The 11,086-nt window shown below is 42.1% G+C and overlaps 1 long non-coding RNA gene across 1 annotated transcript; it reads left to right on the top strand.

The window, feature by feature from the left end:
- The first annotated feature begins 5,857 nt into the window (after positions 1-5,857).
- Positions 5,858-9,755, top strand: LOC106490131 (uncharacterized). The gene is made up of 3 exons (XR_001293546.2): positions 5,858-6,088; positions 8,424-8,550; positions 9,418-9,755. It is a non-coding gene; the product is annotated as an uncharacterized lncRNA (long non-coding RNA).
- Positions 9,756-11,086: the final 1,331 nt, after the last annotated feature.

Raw genomic sequence — 11,086 nt, forward strand, 5'->3', positions numbered from 1 at the left:
CTTAATAATTCAAATTATAAACCTTATAATTCAGATTATCAGGAACAATTTGAGCTATTCCATGAAATGTCTACATTCAGTTTGATGAGGTGTTTTCATGACTACACACAAGGAAAAGAGAAAAGATTTTTTTCCTACCCATAAGTATTTCCATGCAAATTCTTCTGCGCAGGTCTGTGATGTCTTTCATGAAGTTATGTTTCTGGATTCGATCTTTGAACAGAAGTTCATTCTCTTATATTACACTCTTTTGGTCATGATGGAAACTGATCTTGAACCAAGCTGGTTTTGTTAGTGAAAGGCAGGATGTCTGTGCAGCTTCCCAGTAATAGGAGTTAGTTTAATAATTCTGTACTGGTACCAGTAGCAAAATATCTGTAAATACACCCTGAGGAGAAGCTGAGCATTTACAATATTGGAAGCTTTGTAGGTAAGAGGCATTTAAAATCTGTAGGCAGAGCCAGCTCAGGGCTTTTCAGCTATGTTGATTTTTCTGCCCCAAGGAGGTACTGTCCTCAGCAGGCCTCCAGGAGGGTGGATGTGCCAGGAGACCCAGGGCTCCTGGAGGGAGACAGAGGATCTGAGAGGGTTTCACAGGGTGCTCTCTTCCCCTTCCACGAGCCTCATTACTCAACCCTGTCCTTCTCATCCCCTCTTCCCTAGAAGTGAGATCCTAGATTTGCTCCCTACAAGAGCATGGGATGGTGTACGTGGCTCAGACAGAGACAGGTGAGTAATCACTGCCTCTACAGCCCTGCTGCTCCCCAGCCTTGGGCTGCACAGGTGGGTGATGGCACCTGGGCCCTCAGTCACTTAGGTACCTCTTTTTACTGTTCTTCCAGTATTATTAAGGCAAAGAACCTCCTGTGAAAGGAGAAAAATAGTTTTGTGCCCTATGCAGCTCCTTTGCCGATGTGCAGTTGACACTGTCCACGTAAATACTTCCCCTGGAAAGAAGATGAAGTGCCTACGGGCTTCCAGTCAAGACATCTCCAGAGGAAAAATCACTGTGTCACAGACTAAATGTACCCAGATTTTTTTACATACAAAATGACAGTAATTCACAAACTATTTCAGAAACGTTCACCCTCCAAGCTTCATCTTCAACTTGAACTGGGAAAAAATCATACCCTGTAAGACTTAAATACTGAGGTAACTGCAGACTGAGCTAACTGAATTAGGTTCAAGTAGTTCACAGAACCACAGAACAGCTGGGGTTGGCAGGGACCTCCGGAGAGCATCTGGTCCAAACCTCTGCTCAAGCAGGGTCACCTAGAGCAGGTTGCCCAGGACTGTGTCCAGTCAGGTTTCGAATATCTCCAAGGGTGGAGACGCCACAACCTCTGTGGGCAACCTCTTCCTGCATTCGGCCACCCTCACAGTGAAAAAGTGTTTTCTTATGTTCAGATGGAAATTCCTCTGTTTCAGTTTGTGCCTGTTGCCTTTTGTCCTGACACTGGCCACCACTGAGAAGAGTCTGTACCCGTCCTCTTGACACCCTCCCATCAGGTATTTACACACGCTGATATGATCCCTCCTCAGCCTTCTCCTCTCCAGGCTGAACAGTCCCAGCTCTTACAGCCTCTCCTCGTATGAGAGATGCTCCTGACCCTTAATCATCTTTGTGGCCCTGTAAATCAATTTAACCTGTAATCACATATTGGAAAGCATTCTGTGTTAGAAAGCTTAAACAAAAATTTAGCTAATCTTTTTTTCACCCTCTTTTTTTTAGTAGAAGTAACAACTATTCCTTACTTCCCTCATCAGTTTTCTGATATTAAAAACATTTTATTCCTGCTTAGCATACTTTCTTACTTGTAATTTTAATATTTTAAATATTAAAGGGGGAGGCAGCAAAATTTCCTGAATGAAATGCAGTTACCAAACTTATGACATATTTTTTTACTGCAATAAAGTCAGGTTGTGGCAGTAGTGATAAATGGACAAAAATTATTAAATAATTGATACCACAATAGGCTATACTCACCAGGAAACACTAAAATCTTGGGAGAAAAAAAACCCAAACCAAAAAAACAATACTGAATGTTCATAGCCAGAAACTTTCAACTGCAATTTCAAGGTCTGTTTGGAGGATACCTCCCTTAGTCAATTTTGCTTTTAAAGATTAGTGCTCACAGTGTAATCATGCTACACTTAGCTTAATTTGCTTTGCTATGGACTCATTAAATTCTTTTCTGTTGGTCAGAAACCCTACCATGGCTTGGCAGAGGAACAGGAAATCTCTGCTCGGTACTACAGGGTTGTGACTGCTTTTTCATTTTAACCCACAGATTGAAGGGCACTGCAGCAAATTATGGCTGGATCACTCTTTCCTTTTCATTAAAGAGCTCCTCACAACCACTTACACTGACACTTTGTCAGCTGAACAGTTGGGACTTATAGGGAGAAAAAATTACTCTGATGTCAAAAATGACTCAGACTGGCATTAGATCGATTTGATCAATTAGATCTAATGTTTAATTTTAGATGACCTAAAACCCCCATGGTAACAACCCTTATAAATGATCATAAATTTCAAAGGATGCTTTCACCCCATCTCATTTGGGGTAGATCCAGCATTTGATGGTCAGAAAGAGACTTTCTTGCATTGCTACCATCATCTGAATGGATGTAGTACTCTAAGGAAGGAAAAAAAAGTGAACTTCAGGAACAACCTGGCAATATTTAACTGTTATTTGCACTGGAATCTGTGAATCAGAGCGCACAATGAAATACTGCATTTATTGCCACAAACATTGCAACTTTGTGGGGGTTTGGCACCGCTGTTTTGCTGATGACTGCATAGCTTAGAAACTATCAGCACAGTTTCTATCATTTTCCCTCACCAAATTCTGGAAATCCATAAAAAGCTGTGTGCAGATCAGTCATTGTCATCACTGTCCCCGCAGAGGTGTGCAGACAGACATGGACCGTTGCACTCCCCCGTGCGTCAAGGAGAAGTGCCTGTCACACAGAAACATAGCGTGTTGGGTTAGATGTTTTACTTGTCGGAGGACCTATTGCCTTGCATTGGCTCGAACTGGACTCCTCACGTTCTGCAGCATTCCTTACCCGGAGCTGAACCGCACCAAGGTAGATGTCAAACTCTTTCCTATCTTCAGTATCTTCAAAGCAAACCTGTCTGATCCCTCTGCTGAAAAGAAAGACGTGAATTAGCTTTCAGAGATGATATCAAATTCTGAGCAGACTGATCACATCCATAACCAGTCACAGGAGAGCTACAATATAAATAGTAACTGGTACAGCTGTTACAACAGGAGGAAGGAGTTGAGTTTTTTGTTTTGGCTGGGCCTCCCCTAGCCTTCTTCAGGCATAGGTTTGTCAAACGGAGGTGAGGTCCACAAGCAATACACACTAATGAAGACTCGGTAAAACAGGCAGAGCTACACTTTCAGTGGCATGCCTTACAAAGGTTGGCTTTGCTGCGCTGCTGCCAGCACAGCTCTTGGCAGTATAGTCACTTCCTGCATACACAGGACAGTACATTCGTATTTCCATTCCTTTTTCTATACTATTTATTGTAGTACAGACAAAGGCTGTCATTTAGATGAAGCATCTATACATGTTGGCAAAGAAGTACTTCTGCCAATAATGCCAATTTTGCTCCTCTAAATGGAGCAAATGGAGCATAACCTGTCTCTACATGAGACAGTTTTCCTGAGGAGTAGATTGGCAAACTTTTCAGATGAAGACACTATCTAAAACTCTTGCTTCAGGACAAATGGGGCATGTTTTAAGGAAGGTAAGGCTAGCATACTTAAGAGATTCTTATACCACTACACTATACTATACCTCAACGTTTGCTTTGCCAGACTATTTTTTCTTAAAGAATTTAAATGCATAAAAGACTTGCAGCTACTGTTGAATTCACATTTCAATTCAAATATTTGATTACAATTTCCCCCCCAATTATTTGCTCATTAATACTGCTAAGTTCTGAAAGACTTATGCTTTAGACATCTGCTAAAACTGGAATTATATCCCTTTATCAACTTTTGAATTATGACAGTTTGGCGAGAATACAGTGCTAACTTGAACAGTGCCATATTTGGCTATTTGATTTTGTTATACCAATAGGAGTTTGATTCTTCAGTTTCTCCCTGAAGGTAGACTTTCTTTGGGAGTTGTGAGATTTGCTTAGGTAAGAAATATATGGTTCTTCTCTACCAGAAAATTGAATACAATTAGATAAATGCATATTTAGAGGGACAAACTGCCTTCAAAAACGTAATTGTGTAACAGTAATAAAGCAGTGTACACTCAACTCTGAATATTTCTTTTAAAAATCACTGAAGAATTAATTTATATCAATAGCTTTAACCTGAAATATTATCTATTCTTTAAAGATTTAACTTTCAGGATTGCTAATCTACTGTTTGTGGGTGTTTGCTATGTCCAAATATGGTAGATTAAGATACTATGTCCAGTCATAAATTACAGAAGTTAATTTCAGAAAAAAAAGCAGTTGCAGAAACATCCTCCTCAAGCAAACAAACCGATGAAAAAGATCTTTAGATCACTACTGAATGTAAATATTATTCTGTTAAGTATTTGCATATACATGATTAAACATTGCCTGCATTAAGCTTTCCAACAAAAAAATGACCTGCATTTGACCAAAAGTCACTGAAGAGAGAAGCTGAAACCTTTTTGTTGTTGTTGTTGCATGACAATGCAAGCAGGAATTACTACTTTAAAAAAAATTCTGATGGGGTGTGCTTCCTGTTACAGTTTGTTTAGTCACAGGTCTGAATTAGATTGCTGTTGGTTGGTTTCATTTACTATAAACATGTCCTGTGCTTTGTTTCGATACTTCCAAGCCCGTAGCCAGGCACAGGCAGGTAAAAGGGGGCGCAGGTAAAAGGGGGCAAGAAAGTTTACAGGCTTGCCTCTTGTTGCTTTAAGCATTACAGACAACGGTCAGAAAGATCACATGGAGGTTACAAGAAGGCTTGGCCGTTTTTTTTATAAACTAGTTTCTCTTTTGTTCCTTTTCTAGACACCAGATGTAACTTTAGGTCAGAAAAGGATAAAATGTGGTACTTCTTTAACAAGCACTGCCACTGCTTTGGGGTAACTGGATCAGACAAGCTTGTAGGCTTCTCTCCTTGCTATGCTAACCCCAGCGATGCTATCCTTCAGGTGAGTACAATCGGGTTATTTGCTTTTCAAATCTCCATCCACCTGAAGGATGTAGATGAGTGAGGAGGATATTTTTTCTTGACCGACACTGGAAATCACTTTTTTAGCTCTTTAAAGATAAAAGGGAATCGCTCCCTCCCCCAGAATTTGTAGTAAAGCCGGTGTAAAAGTTTGCCTTCTTCCAGCCTTGCATCGCACAGGCTTCTCTCTCTTTCCCTTTTCTCTTTTTTTTTATCTGCCCTCCTAAAACAACAGGAATGCTGTACTGGCCCTCGGCCAGCAAGGGCTCAGCAAGCAGGGTAAAATTTCAGATCAGATTTACGGGAAGGTGTTGGGAGTAAAAATCTGGTTTGGTGAGTTTAAGGCAGGGAGTAGTCGAGAGACAACCTTGCTACTGTGAGCGCAGAGAGCAAGGGCGGAGGGGGAAAGCCCCAGCGCGGCGATGAGAGCCCGAGCTCCCCTCCGGCCCGGCGAGCGCTGCTGAGCCCCGGCCGCCGCCGCCGCCGCCGCGCTCGCAGGCGGCCGCTCGCGTCGGCCCGTCCGCGGGCTGCGCGCCGGGACCGCGGCTCGGCCCGCGCCGCCCCGCTCCGCTCCGCGCCGCCCCGCGCGCGGGAATGTGCCGGCAGGGCAGGCAGAGCCAGGGGCTTCAGCTTAGCCGGTACTAATAGCAAGGCCTCCTCTCCACCCTTTAGTGTTCAAAAAACTCTTTTAAAAGGAAAAAAAAAAAAAAGCGGCGAGCCAAGAGAAGGGGTAAGGCGCAGCGAGCTGCAGCTCCCAGCGGCAGCCCTGTGCGGAGTTGCTCAACTCCCCTCGCTCAGCAGCGTGGTAGGCAAGAAAATGCGCTCGGTCGCTGCCCGGAAACTTTGTCTTTGCCTGTGAATGGTGCTAGGCGCAGAGGCTGGCTCTGGGCGCACCGCGGCTCCAGGTAGGTGCTGTCTTTTTTTGGTTTGCTCCGCTGTTCCTATGCCCTTATTTGAGGGTTTACTCGCCCGTGATTGGGTTGACAATGTGATAGGATAGAAGCTGGCTCCGAAAATACGATTTAAAACATTTTTGGGGGAAAAGCCTAACCAAGTGGACTGCAGAGATTCTGAATGAAGTTTTGGTGATTCTTTCCAAGTGGTAGATTTCTAATGCCTTGTAATCATAACTCTGGGAAAAGATGACAGATATGAGGCAGAAGCAAATATTAAATAAGAAAAGAGTGAGAAATGATGTATAGGTTTGAAAGTTTAATTTGAAAGGAATATGTATCTCTTTGTCAAACAAAAATTGCAACATGCCTAATGGGTTTGGAGTAAATTTTGTTTGAATAGCTGTTTGTTTTTCTTCCACAATTAAAATACTGTAGTTTGGGCAGAGCATGGAGTTGTGACACAACTCTGAGATGACAAATGGGTTTTCAGCTAGGCTGCTGCTTGGGAGACTATTAGCGTAAGAATGGGATCTGATCTTGGAAGAGTTTCTGATGACCGTTTAAAATATGTGTATTGATCACATATTTTCACATACTGAGCACAGAAGCTTGATCAAGCTTCTCCTTCAGTCTGAGGTATGCGTGATTAGATGAGAATTACTGGGGGCTCCCTGTTCATGTTAAAAGGAATAGCTGGTTTTTTTGGAGGGAAAATTACACAGCTCATTTCTCTTTAGGAATTTAAAATAAAACTTTGGGCTAAGGCCAAAGTATTATAAGAGTTAAAGATGGGTTGGGATGTAACAGGTCTCACAATCCCTTCTAAATTTTATCAGCTCAACTGAGCTGACCTCACAGAGGACAAGAGAATCAGACTGGCTGAAATTAAGGGCCTGAGGCTAGTGCAAATTGAATATTGGTGCCTTTATGAGCCTTCTAGACTTTGCAAATGATAATTCGGACAAGCCTGCAATTATTCTTTGCCAGTTGAGCCGAGTTCACATGATGCGAAAGGGGGAAATACATGTCTTTCGCAACAAAGACGCAGCAAGTTGCTGTGTTCAGGACGACTGCCAAGGGATTGCCAGAGGGGTATGCTCCACATTTCTGTGCGCTGCGGGTGCCAGAGCGTGGGGGTGAGAGGTCACCCGTGGTATTAAGCAGAGCCTGGTATAAAGTTGAAAAACTGGAAGACAGCATGCACCCTCTGAAAGGAAACTAAGATAATGCCAGAATTACACTGCGAGCTGGTGTCCAGCAGACTCATACCAAAATTACTAAAAGGCTGACAAACTACTGTCTGGGAGATAAATGAAGTGACAAATGCTTTTTCTGTACATTTGTTCTTGCTCTCTCTCTCCCCCACTCCCCTTACGTATTGTCTTCCTGGGACAGATTTTTCTCCTGACCTATTTTAAACCAGTGTGTCTTCACTGACTTCAAGGCATGTGCTCCTGACTTAAGTCCGTGTGAGGTGAGAACTGGGCTTTTCCTTCTGCTTTCAGATACTCTCATTTTCTGAAACACAGAACAAAACGCAGAAGCTCTGTGAGTTAGGTATTGTTAAGGAAATATTTAGAATTGGTTGGCGTGTAAATACAGTTCCTAATCATTTCTGTGTGTTCCTGCAGTGTCCTGGGATGAGAAATCTTTGTTTGAAGTTTTAGAAGGTAAAGGAATGTGCTGCATTCAATAAACCAGATTAAAAAATGTTGAAAACCTTGGAATAAAAGTATTTAATATAAGCAGCAGAGATGGCAAAGCCTTCAGAGAATATTGTTTCAATGGCAATTTGGTCTGAAGCCTTGGACCTGTGTGGCCTGAACCCGCTAGTCTTCAGCCGGGTGGGCGTCAGTGCAGGGCCTGCTGGTGCAGAGCTCTCCCAGCACCGGGGCCTGCTTTTGTGGCTGCCCACGTTTTGGTATCTTGGTGTCCAAGCCTGGCTTTCTGCACATGGCACAGCCTACTCACTCCTTTGTTATTGCTCTATAAAGTGTTAGAAACTCTTCTGCAAAAGCTGTGAGAGCATCTGATAGAAGGCAGGGGGATTTGCTTTTGCTTATTAGAATTTTTTCACTGTCTGCTATTTTTCTCCATCAGAATTAAGACAGCTTAGGGAAGAAAACTGGAAATGAGCTCAGACGTAGACTTCGTTGGTAGCTGATGAAAGTATCTAATCATAGAAACGTAGATGGCAATTCTTATGTCTGCCATCATAGATCTTATTGTTGGCTCTCACAACAGGTGAAGTTGATTTTTATGGTTTTAAGTATACATTGAAGTCATATTTGTTGAGTTGGGTAATGACATATTCAAAATTTATTAATATGCTATCTCTTTAAAGAGCACCTAGAGAAGAAGATCCGAGGATTATTCAGAACCGGTGTATGCATGCCAGGGTTAGTTTTCCATAGGAGCACACAGCACTGTTAGAATGACAAACTCCTGCAGATGTTACATGACACTTACAGGTGAAGCAATAATTTAATCTTGACTTTTTTTCATTCAAACTGCTGGCCCTGATCATCTGTGTATGATTTCTCAAATCAAGATTGCTCTGATTTACTGAGAAATTTAATAGGGAAAAAATGTGTACTCTGTGAACGAACAGCAATAGAACTCTAAGGTGCTAGATCCTGTTTCTGTTGAGAATAACAGAAATCAATGACTTCAGTGAAAGTAAAGATCAGGTTTGCTTCATAGCAAGGAAGTAATTCTGATAGGCTAACTATGAAAGGACTGTCTCCATGGGTATGTATTAGTGTATGCAGTTACCTCCTTAGTCAGGAAGTTTAGATCTCCAAATTACCAGTCACCTAAAGCCACAAATCCGAGCATCCCTTTCTTATTTTGTAGTAAAGTTGCTTTGAAATCTGTTTCGTATGGGGATTTGAAGTGAAATTTTTGAATTTCTGAAATTTATCCTATGAACAGGGTATTACTGAATACTGCTTTAGTAAGAGGAAGGACTCTAACCTTTATCTTTTCCAGTAAGAGGCCTAAAATTTTTTTTTTTTCCCAATAAAATGCTTCTGGGTACACCTAGCTCTTGCCAAGATCAGGCGCATCTTCTCGGTAGCCTTGTTGAGACAATGTAGGCTTTGTATTGTTACGGCTGCTAGGGTTTTGGTGACACAGTAAACTCAACAGAGCGGAGCAACTTCTTAATAACTGCAAAGCTGACTACCTGATATTTGAGGGCATTTTCTTGTCCTTTCCAGACTTTGATTTGCCATGATCACAAGCAAGCTTTCATTTGAAAAGGAGCAAGTTATTTTTTTAAAAGAAATTGTATTTTACAAAATATATTTACAGCCTGGATGTTATCTTCTACCTAGCTGGGTCGTAAAGAAGAGACAAAATCAGCACAGATGGGCTTATTTGGCAAGAGATGGAAAGAAACTACAAATGCATGAGAATCATCTACAATGTGATACAAAAGAGTCATGAGACACCAGTAACTTTCAGCTATTTCCAAAGCGGGCAAGGCTTAACCAACCACTGAAAAATGAAATGCTCTCTATTGTATTGGCCAATGTAAGGGCCATCCAGTCCCACAAGGAAACTTATTCTATAGAAGAACTATCCCAAATGATTTATCTCAGGGTCTGTCTTCAGTTTTTGGCCTCTGAGTAGCTAATGAACATGTCTGAGTTCTGTCTTGAAATAAAATGAAATCCTGCCTCTACATTTTTGTCTCTTATTGCAAAAGCTTACAAGAATCAACCACAAGTGAGAGCATAGGTTCAGCTTCAGCAAACTGACTTCTTGACAAAACTGAAGTCATCATTAATTATTGCACTGTCATAGTGCTAGGATTTCTGGTCAGGGTGTTGCTGCTGTGTGTGCGCGTCCGCTTACAAGCAGAGAGCGGAAGGACTGTCACTGCTGCGTGGGGTTCGCGTATGAAATGCAAAGCAAGAAACAACAGATGGGTAAGACGCAAGGGTGGAGCACGCAGAAATGGTGAGAGACTGGTCAGCTGGGTACAGAGCAGTCACAGCACTTGGGCAGCCAGACTTGCTGCACTATTTCAGCAGCATGGGGGCAAGAAGAGTTTTAAGAAGGAATTTAAGAGATTAGTGAAATTTCTTTGTGGCTGTGAACAGGGAGGTCCTTCCAGAGAGAAAGCATGAGAGGAAACAGAGAAGGTACTTGCTGGGAAATACAGTGTGGGCATTCGAGAGCTGCAAGAGCATTCATCATTTGGTTCTGTCTGCCTGCACAAGCTGTGTGTGTAAAGACACCTAATATTTTATTTGTTAGAGAGTGGAGAGCTAGTAAGCAGAAGCATAAAAATGAGTGGAATGCCCAAAGCAATAGGCTATGAAAATGACCTTTGTAATAGCATTTGGAAGATGAAACTGAATAAAGATTGCAATTATGAAAGCCAGAGGAAAGGATATAGCCATTATTAAGATAATGTAAGAGTGAGACCCCGGAGAAGAGTTTTAGCTATGAGGATAGATAGCATAAGCAATATCTGTTGATGTGTTTGCAGAAAATGTCTCACATCTTAGCTGTACCTGGAAAGCAAGCCTGCCTAAATAAAAATGATGCCCAGGTCCATCAGCAGAACAACAGTTGTCACTGACGGTGGGAGAGAAAGGAGATTTCAGGAAGCCCCTGAGGTGAGGATATTAAGGACTCTGTTTTATCCACGTTGAGCTGGAAATGATATCCAGGCTTTCAGAAGATACCAGAAAAAGTGGGTGAGGGGTGTCAGCTGGGAATGGATATTGATTGGGAGGCAAAATGAGGGAAATTGAAGCATAGAGAGGATTTGCAATTAAATTTGGTAGAAAGAAGAGGGTTAAAAGCATAGAGAGAATTTGCAATTAAATTTGGTAGAAAGAAGAGAGTTAAAAGCAAAGCAGAAGTCATCAGGGCTGATGGAGTGGAAATCACAGAAAGGCTGAAGGGCAGGACATAATGGGGGAGAATAATGGATGATGCTGAGTAAGACCACTTGAAGGCTAGAGCAGGAAAAATTCAGCAGCAGAGAGC

The sequence above is a fragment of the Apteryx mantelli genome, chromosome 5, assembly GCF_036417845.1.
Source record: "Apteryx mantelli isolate bAptMan1 chromosome 5, bAptMan1.hap1, whole genome shotgun sequence".
Taxonomy (NCBI): domain Eukaryota; kingdom Metazoa; phylum Chordata; class Aves; order Apterygiformes; family Apterygidae; genus Apteryx; species Apteryx mantelli.